The sequence below is a fragment of the Vigna radiata genome, unplaced genomic scaffold, assembly GCF_000741045.1.
Source record: "Vigna radiata var. radiata cultivar VC1973A unplaced genomic scaffold, Vradiata_ver6 scaffold_70, whole genome shotgun sequence".
NCBI lineage: Eukaryota > Viridiplantae > Streptophyta > Magnoliopsida > Fabales > Fabaceae > Vigna > Vigna radiata.
Genome location: NW_014542367.1, coordinates 1,612,311 through 1,622,860, shown reverse-complemented (window position 1 = coordinate 1,622,860; position 10,550 = coordinate 1,612,311).

The following is a 10,550-nucleotide window of genomic DNA, read 5'->3' as shown; positions in this document are numbered from 1 at the left end:
TATTTGGGCTCAAATGTGATCTTTAGTCCTTTGTCACATAGCTGACTGATGCTAAGCAGATTGTGTTTTATTCCTTCAACAAGTAGAACATTCTTAATTTCATAGGATGAAGGAGTTTTTATTTTACCTATGTCAACGATTCTCCCTTTGTTATTATCACCATACGTGACATGACCAGTAGCTTTGTAGGAGATATCTGAGAACTTTGTGGGATCCCCAGTCATGTGTCGAACAACCACTGTCAAGATACCATGTAGAACTTTTGGACAGATGTTTCAGATCCGCTTTGGCGACTTTAGATTTTTCCATCATAGTCATTTCTTGTTTATTCTTGGCCTTCTTGATATCAACTGAATAACTCTGTTTGTCCTTTTTACTCAGAAACCTTGTGAATCTATTGTCAGAAAAATTTAATCTTTGCGTTTTTGGTTAGGGTTCTCCATCTTGAATTTCCTTATGTTGCAAGTTTCCTGTTTCAAAAGATTCATAGAAGCCATCAGTGACAGACTTTTATTTCTTATTACAGGGTGCAGATACAAAATAAATTTTGAAATCATAAATCTTTTTAGCATGCGAAACAGAAGCCATCCCCAAGTTTATAGTCGATTCAATGAAAAACAGAGTCGACTAGTTTTTCAAATATTTTATGAAAATCAGCTCTGATACCAATTGTTGAGAAACAGGTAGCTTTAATTTACACTAAGAGGGGGGCTGAATTGGTGAGTTTTCAAAATCATAGTCTTTAAAAAATCTTTCACATAAAGTTGAAAAGTTTACAAGTCTTTCTTGAATTTCAAGTAATGAAAATTAAGTGCAGCGGAATATCGTAGTTGACTATGCAGATAGTATAGTCGATTGAATGTAAAAAAGAAGGGATAGAGAAATTTAAACACTAGTTTTTATACTGGTTCGGCCAACAATGCCTACATATAGTGTCCTTCCAACCCATGAAGCAAATGCACTATAATGGTCAAGGTTTTTACAACAAGGAATTTTTAGAAGACCTCCACGTCAAAAGTATAAATCTCCTGTCTAACCCTCTAACCAAACTATAGCTGTAACGACAAAACCAGACTTGCAGCAAGAATTCCCTCTCCTGCAATATGTAACACCACGTCGAACAATCCTCAAGGTGAACAAGACTCCACAAGTCTAACCCCTATAATCACAACAGGTCCAATGCAACAAACTTCACGGATGCCAAGCCAGAATAACGTCTCGATCAAACCAGGTACACTTTCAATGTGCAGATAATGATCAATCAATAAGCGGGCAACAAATCTCCCTTGGAATGTCTTTCAAGAACGATCACCATGGTCTTCATGAAGAATTGGAGCTCTCAATCATGAAGAAATCTATCTGAAACAGAATATGAAAATGTCAAATTATCAAAAGTCCTAAAACAACTTCATGTTCTGTCAGTTTATAGAATTCTATTCTTCAGAGTTTCTCATAGTTGAATATGCTACTATTACAGTCGACTAGGTTCGACAGTTATAACAGTTTGTCAACCAAGTAGCATCAAGTCAACCAAAAATAAATTCTCATTTAATATAGTTGACCAACTATTCAATACTCAACTAACTTTTGAAATTATAGTCGTTAATGTACAAGAGCATAACAAAATTTCAAATCAAACAACAAATATAGTCGAATGTGTGGCGCACATAGTCGACTTTGACATGTAAGAACATTTTGAAATTCTTTTCTTCTCAAAATCTCACAAAGCATTGATTCTCAAAATCTGTACAAAGACTTTAGTACAGTCAATTCAATTAATATTGGAGTCAACTTTACTGCAGCTTTGTCACACAGTTATAAGTTCACAAAAGTGCTTGTGGTTTTCATCTTTCAAAATATGTGCAATGCATCCAGAAATTATGTAACAAGTACAAGTACAATAAGTATGCATTCACATAGCCACTTATCACATACACATGTTCAACAAGTATACCAATCAATAAGCATAAGAACATGTAACACAACAACAACACATGTGTGCTATTAAACATTGTGTTGTCATCATCAAAAACCAGTTTGATATAGATATTGTGTTGTCAACAATCTCAAAACTATTGTCTCGATATGTATGTGGTCTGAAAATGTTATGTAGGTCTGTCTATGCTGTGAACATTTTATGAAGGTATTTTTGGTTCGACAAGAAATACAAATATGACTTACTTTTTTCTGGAACTTACAGAAGGTTATACTGAAGGCTTTCGTCCTTTGGTAATTACCGAAGGCTTTTGGCCTTCGGTAATTACCGAGGGCCTTTTGCCTTCAGTAATTACCGACAGTCTTTGCCCTTCAGTAATTACCAAAGGCTTTTGTCCTTCGGTAATTACCGAAGGTCTCTGCCCTTCGGTTAGCAACAAAGGATTTACCGCTGATTATATGGTTGTTGCTAAGTCGTCGGTACTAGGTCATTACTAACGGCTTCTAGTTGTTTCCGAGGGATTATAGTCGTTAGTAATGCCTTTCCTTTTTGTAGTTTCTTCTTCATTTTCTTTTTATCTTCTTGGTTGTTGCTGCAATTCCGTTTTGCACTTCCATTTTCGTTCTCCATTGTTGTTCTCGTTTTCTCCCATTTCATTCTCGTTTTCAATTTACGTTTTTGGGTGCTTATATTAATTACGCTTTTTGTTTCTGTTTCTGGTGCATTTTTTTGGTTTGCAATTTGAAATGTATTTTGTAGTTGCTGTTTGAGTTACGTTTTATCGGCCATTCCTTGTTCCAACATTAATTTTATTGTGCATTGCTATTTGAATTTAGTGTAAGGGAAGCCTAGTCTATTTGGGTTGGTCAATTATTGAGGTTGCATTATATCCATGAGGTTTCTGAACTGTATTATTGAATCTGCTACACTGACTCAACATTTCATTCAATCTATTGTGCACTTGTGATTAGGACACACTCATTGGTCTAATTTGGGTTAATTATCAATTAGTTATTTAATCTATTCGGTGCATAATTGATTGAGCAAGGTGAATTTCGTTTGCTTAATTCAATTTTAGGAAAACCCATTTGATCTTCGCTTAGTTGGTTGATTGGTGTTGGAATATGTTGAGAGCAGGGTTTAATTGATTGATAATCGAGGATTGGATGAGTTGTAACTGAGTTGATGACCAACCTGTCTCTAGTCAGTGTTTTAATTTCAAGTCTTTGTTAGTTAGTAAAACTATCTACATAACCACCTCACTACGTGGTCGACCTAATTCCTGAACCACAATGGGTCCTAGAGAGATGACCTATGGGTCATTCTCCTAGTATAATGCATTTAAATTCAATATTAAATTTGATTCGAGTACGATCCCGATCACTTACTACTCAAAACACCCTCTTTACACCAAAAACACTTGAAAACTTTAACTAGAAACTCTCTTTTTGCTACAAAACAGTTTTTAACCATCTAGCCTTCCTAAAAAGTTCGTAGTCACCTCATGACAATACCTAGACAATAGTTTCCTCACATCAACCCCAAATGATCAAATTCACACCTTCGAACACCCCATTTTAGGCATAAAACCAAAGAATTTCACCATTTCTCATCACCATTGTTGATAAGGGGAGCTATGCGAAAGCTAAACCCGAACCCTTGTGTGTTTTTGATGATGAAAACAACAAAAACCTTTTAATAGTTTCTTGCACATGACAAGAACAAAAATGTTTTAGTAGTTTATTGCACACAATTATGCAAATCTGTGTTTATATGTTTGTTTGTGCTTGAACTATTTGTTTTGCATACTTACTGTGGTTATACATGAGTTTATATTTGTGGTATGCATATTCATGGTTTTGAATGATAAAACTCTTTTCACAATGCACATCTGTATGAATTAATCGATTATAGAGTTTATGTAATTAGTTAGATTCATAAAATATCAATAAATTCTTAATTGCGGCACACTGCAAGTTTTAACCGATTACATTATATGTATAATCGATTAAAACTTGTGCCATTGCTTATACTTGTTTGCTGAGTGCAGTGATGTGTTTTCAAATGAAAAAAATTTCAAATTTTCTTAAGTGTTATACTTAACCGATTACTTTATTCACTTAATTGGTTAAATCTTGTGCACACTGAAAAATGTTTTCTTGATAAGTCTTAACTACCATAACAGTCATAATTTGAATTGCATTAACTTACATTAATTGTGTAATCGATTAAATTAAATGTGTCATCTGTTAAATGTGGTTTAATGTAACTCTCTTATAGCAGTGTTAATTGCTTAATCGATTACATTAATATTGTAATCGATTAAGATGTGTCAAACTTAAGAAAAACTATATATTGACGCATAGCTCCCTGCATTAAAAAGACTTTTGGAATATTATCATTAATAAATTGACAAAGTTAGTTGAGATTAGAAATTTCAGGAGTGTTCTTTCTCCAAGAAATTTCTGGTTTTTGATGATGACAACTAATTATTAATAACACATGTATTGATATGTGTTACATGTTCAAATCTTTACTGAGTATGTATTCTTGAAGAACATGTTTAAGTTGATTCTGTATATGTATGCATATTCACTGTCTTTTTCACATGAGATATCATCTGTGATTGCATTACATATGTTTCATGAAAGAAAACCACATGCACTTGGTTGAAGTTATATTGTGTGGCAAAAGTGCAAGTTTTAAGTCGATTTCATTATGAAGTAAGTCGATTAAAACTCGTGAATTTGAACAGATTTTCTAAAATAGTGTTGTGAGTAATTTTGCAAAGAAAAGAATTTCAAAACTGCATTGAAATGTTAAAGTTAACTATATGCGCAGGCAATTCGACTTAGTTAGTTATATTTTGAAATTCTGTTAATGCTTGTGAACTATATTTTGATTCAGTGTTCAAGCATATATTGCAAGTCAATTGAATTAATCGTGTAATCAATTTAGTTGGTCTTACTGCTACTATTTGTTTTAAATGTCACAACTGTCTGGTTACATTCGACTGTACTAGTAGCTAAGTCGACTACAGGAGCGCCTATTTCATAGAAAGCTATAAATAGACGTGTTCTATAATTCACAGAGACATTGGTTGCTCTGACATTTTCATATTTGATACTTTGTGAATCGCTCCAAGAACTCATCAAGAAGACCGTGGAGATCAGTCTTGGATAGTTACTTGATGAGCAAGGTTGTGCTGATAGAAAAGTTTGATCATATTTCACATTGAGGTGTACTGGAAACGTGATCATCTACTTCTCTCAATCTTTGGAAGATTGTGGTTGCCCTATTGTGACTACAGGAAGAGGACGTGCTGCATTCTGGGATAACTTTGAGGATTGTTCAAAATTGACAAAGACTTCAAGAGAGGGGATATCTTGTTGTGTTGTATGCCTATATTTTGGTTAAAGGGGCTAGAGAGGTCTTTTATATTTTAACGCGGAGGTCTCTATAAAAACATTGTTGTAAAAACCTTAACCATTATAGTGCATTTGTTTCTGGGTACAGGAAGGACACTAGATGTAGGCAGTTTGGCCGAACCAGTATAAAAACTGTGTTTGATTTTCTCTATCCCTGAACTCTTTATTTTAAGTCGACTTTATTTTCTGCATAGTAAACTTTATTTCCGTTGCACCGATTTATCTTTTTCCTTTAGATTCAAGAAACTTTTGAAAGGTTTATACTTTGAGAAAAAGATTTGAAAAAGACTCTGATTTTTTAACCTCACTAATTCAACCCTCCCCCCTTCTTGGTGTTGAAACTACGCCATTCTTTTTCCAACAATCCGCACTCATAGGGGTTCTAAATCAGATCAGTGTTGATTTTACAATCTGTGAGTTGTGGTTTCCCTGTTGCCAGTGGCCAGGAAGAGAACATGGAGTTTTGGTTTCTTTGAGGGGTGTCTTGTAGGGTCTCTGTAGAAAGAGGATTGTTCTTTCTGTGTTGTTGTTTTTCTATCTTAGATTTGGAGTTGGAGAGGAGATTGCATTGAGAGATAGTCTCTGTAATTCTTGTTGTATAACTCAATCTATATAGTGAAGTGGCTTTCAATTTCAAGTTGATTGAAAGTGGACTGGATGTAGGCATTAAGGCCAAACCAGTATAAAAACTTAGTGTTTTTCTTTTTATTTCATTACATTCTTTATTTTCTTGTATTTCAAGAAAAGGGTTAAAGATTTTTCAAATGCTAACACAAAGTTTTTTAAAAGAACAACTTTTTTAATACACAACCAATTGACCCCTCTTGGTTGGGAAATAAGGCCTATCTTTTTCTACAACCATCATTTTGAAATCAATTTCAAAGAACAGCACAACATCATCACACATATTCATAACAACATCGAACATCAATTTCACATTATTACAATCACAAACACTTCATAATACCAATTATCATTATTTATACCTATCAAATTCTATACTACCATTACAATTTTGTCCAATACATCATATTATTCTTATAGATTCTATTGGGTTAAATATGTTTTTGGTCCCTATACTTTCAAGCGGTTTTGGTTTTAGTCCCTCTTTCAAAGTAAGGTACATTTTAGTCATCCTCCTTAAGGAAACTTTGATTTTAGTCCTCCAAAACTAACATCGTTAAATATCAGCTGATGTGTCTAACATCTGTCCATGTGTCTTCACAGGTTTGTTTCCTATCTCTTGCCACGTTGGTATCTTTTAATGCAAAGTGAGAAACGAGGTTGATTGGTAAAGTTTGCTTGAAAGTGTGTTGTGAAAGTGTGTTGTCATTTTGTGTTTGAGCAAATTTGTGAAGAGTTTCTCCTAGATAAAGTTAATTGCAAATCTGTTGCATTAAACTGTTACTGTTACTATTTCATTTTTAAATCATTTGGAATGTTTTAAATTATTTTGTATGAATCTAAGCTTTTGCTCAACCCACAAGTAATACACCCCGCAAGTAATGTGAAGACACCAAATTCAGTTTGTAAACAAATAAATTTTGTTGCAGCAACTAATTTTTGAGCCAGAAAAGTGGCTAAAAATTAGATGAATTGACTATTGAAAATGCACAGAACAATGTATATTCGAATTAGCTTTGCAGAAACATGTTTAATTGATGAATATAGACTTGTTTAACTGGTTTTTCTTGGCAGATTCCACTTATAACATAATTTGGCATATCCAGTTCATGTGTATATCAAATTAAGTAAGTCTAGTGTCCAAATTTTAAAGCAACCTTTAAAACAAATTAGGAACAATGAAAATGACTCCAAAACAACAATGGAAAGTTGCTCAAAGTAGCAGAAAAACGTATTGGATGTTTTGCAAAGATGTAGATGTTCAAACCAGATTTAAAACACAAAAATGACCCAACAAATCAAGTGCAGATTGGCCAACTGCATAACAGAATTCTACAACAGAAAAAGTGGACTGAAATTGTGGTTTTGGACCCAAAAGAAAATGGAAGTGATTCAACAGCTCATGTGAATGACCAAACACCTTTGGTTGATGATTTTAAGCATGTTCAAACTGTTATTCCAATGAGTTATTCCAACACTATATGACTTTTTTTTTTCATCTATGATTTGGATCACTGTCATGCTTCCTACATTCACAAATCTGTCAACCAAAACTTGTGCAATTCATTCTACACTTGCACTTTTGCTACCAAATACCCTTCCACACTTGTGCCCAACTAGAGTTTTCACTCTGAAGGTTTGGCTACCTCCTACCTTGCTAGCCATAATAACAAAACCACATCCCTTCTTACAAACTGCCCTCACTCTCTTCAAATCATTCTTGACAAGCTTCACTTCTTTTCCATTCAAAACGATATGCTCTTGTAGCTCACTCTTAAAATCTTTCAAAGACTTAAACTCCATTCTCAATCTGCATTTGAAGCCCTTTGTCATATCTTCTGTTTTATACTTTGGAAACTGCCTCTTATTCTCCCTCACATCCTTATCATTATCTACATTTGAAGACAACTCATCTGTATTGTAATCTTCATTTATCTCATGATGTTTAACCTCTTCGTTAATCACAAATGCCCCCTCACTATCTTCGATTATGGTCCTAGCACTTTTATTTTTCTTTTTCATTCTCTTCCACCTATCCAAAACTGGATTAATATTTCTTCTCTCTTCCTCTACCGTCTCATTGTCCATCCCAAACCTATCATCATCATTTTTCATTTTCTCCTCTTCTCTCTCATCAACATTTTCCACCCCTTCGCCCTCAACGACATTGCCCTCTTCCTCCTCTTCCTCTTGCTCTTCCTCTTGCTCTTGCTCTTCCTCTTCCTCTTCCACCATTTCTCCCTCAACATTCCCCTCTTTCTCTTCGTTATCTTGTAGGAAGTCTTCTACTTCCACATTTCCCCCCACCCCACCAAAATCTTCTTCATCCACTGCTTCACCTTCTTCAACAACATAACCATGTTCTTCATCCATAATAGCCTCTTCATCCATCTCCTCCTCCATCTCCTCTACTTGTATTTCGTCTGCCTCCTCACCAAATTTAAGAAAATTAATTTCAACTGGCTCACTAGGTTGGAGATGTTGAACATAGATTTCAACTTCCTCCTTATTTGTCTCTGCATAGTTAGACAACAAAATTGCTTCTTTGTCATCTGTAAGTGGTCTGAGGTTGTTCATTGCTTTTTCATTCGAACCCTTCCACCAAAGCTTGAACTCTCCATCGTACTTGAATTCTTCAACAAATCCCACTGCTTCAAAGTATGACCACATGTCGAGATCAATTCCTTTAATAACATGTATCTCTCCTCCCACATATTCTAGTCCCTTGTTCTTCATGAACTTCCCCATATGATGCAGAGAGACGTCAAAAACCATTTTTCCTACATGGTCAAATGAAAACTTGCCACATTACACAGAGAATGCACAGCAAAATGCACATTACACAGAGAATACACATTAAACTAAAACTAGATAATTACCTTCTTCAACGAATCGCCTTTCTTTTGTTGGAAAACAAGTAGGCTTATTTTTACACCAAGAGGGGGGAGGGTGAATTGGTGGTTTATAAAAAACAAAATCTTTACGCAATCTTGAAAACAAAGTATTAAACTTTTCAAACTTTCTTGAAATGCAAGTAATTAAAATTTGTATGCAGCAGAAAAACGTAGTTGACTACGCTAGAAGTAAAGTCGACTGTAAAGTCTAAGTGCAGGGATAGAGAAAATCAAACACTGGTTTTTATACTGGTTTGGCCAACAATACCTACATCTAGTCTCCTTCCAACCCAGGAAGCAAATGCACTATAGTGGTTGTGGCTTTTACAACAAGAAATTTATAGAAGACCTCTACGTCAAAAATATAAATCTCCTCTCTAACCCTTAACCAAAATATAGGTAACAAAAAAGCAAGACTTGTAGCAAGATGTCCCCTCTCCTGTAATCTGCCAACCACCACTTTGAACAATCCTCAAAGTGAACCAGACTCCACGAGTCTATCCCCTGTAATCACAACAGGTCCAATACAGTAGTCTTCAAGGATGCCAAGCCAAAATCTTGATCAAACAGAAACACCTTCACTGTGTAGAATATGATCAAGCAATGTGTGCGCAATCAGTCTCCCTTTTGAATCTCTTTCAAGAAAGATCACCACCGTCTTCTTGGAGAATTCTTGGAGCTCTAAAAACCAGAGATATCAATCTAAAACAGAAATGAAATTGTTATATCAACAAAAGTCTTTGAACAGATTCGTGTTCAGTCTATTTATAGTTTTCTGTTTAACAGACAGTCTCTTAGTCGAATATGCTACTAATTCAGTCGACTAAGTTATGACAGTTATAACAGTTCAGTCAAACTGGTAGCATACAGTCAACCAAAATAAAAACTCATTTAATACAGTTGACCAACCAATCAATGCTCAATTAACTTTTGAAAATATAGTTGTTGTGGTGTAAGAGCATAACAAAATTCCAAAGCAAATAACTAATACAGTTGAATATGTGCACATAGTTGACTTCGACACGTAAAAACATTTTGAAATTATTTCCTTCTCAAAATCTCACAAAGCACTGATTCTCAAAATCTGTACAAAGATTTTAGCATAGTCGAATCTATTAGTAAAGGAGTCGACTGTACTACTGCTTTGTCACACAGTTATAAGTTCATAAAAGTGCTTGTGATTTTCATGCTTCAAAACATGTGCAATGCATCCAGAAAAGATGTAACAAGTACAAGCTTAATATATATGCATTCACACATTAATACAACATATAAACATGTTCAACAGATATATCAATCAATCAGCATAAGAACATGTAACACAGCAACAACATATGCATGTTATTAAGCAATGTGTTGTCATCATAAAATGCACACACAATGGAACCATTGCAATAGGATAGCAAATGCAAAGAACAAACACAAACACAAACATGAACACGAACCCTAACTGATTTTAAACACCAATTTGATTCGCGAATAAAAATCCTTAAATTTGATTCGTGAAAATAAAATCCCTAAGTTTTAAGTGTAAAAAACCCCAATCACTTAACACATGTCAGCAAAAAATCAATAACACGTGGCAAGAGATAGGAAGCAAAGTTGTTAACACATGTGGACAGGTGTTAGACACATCAGCTGATATTTAACGGTTTGGAGGACTAAAAT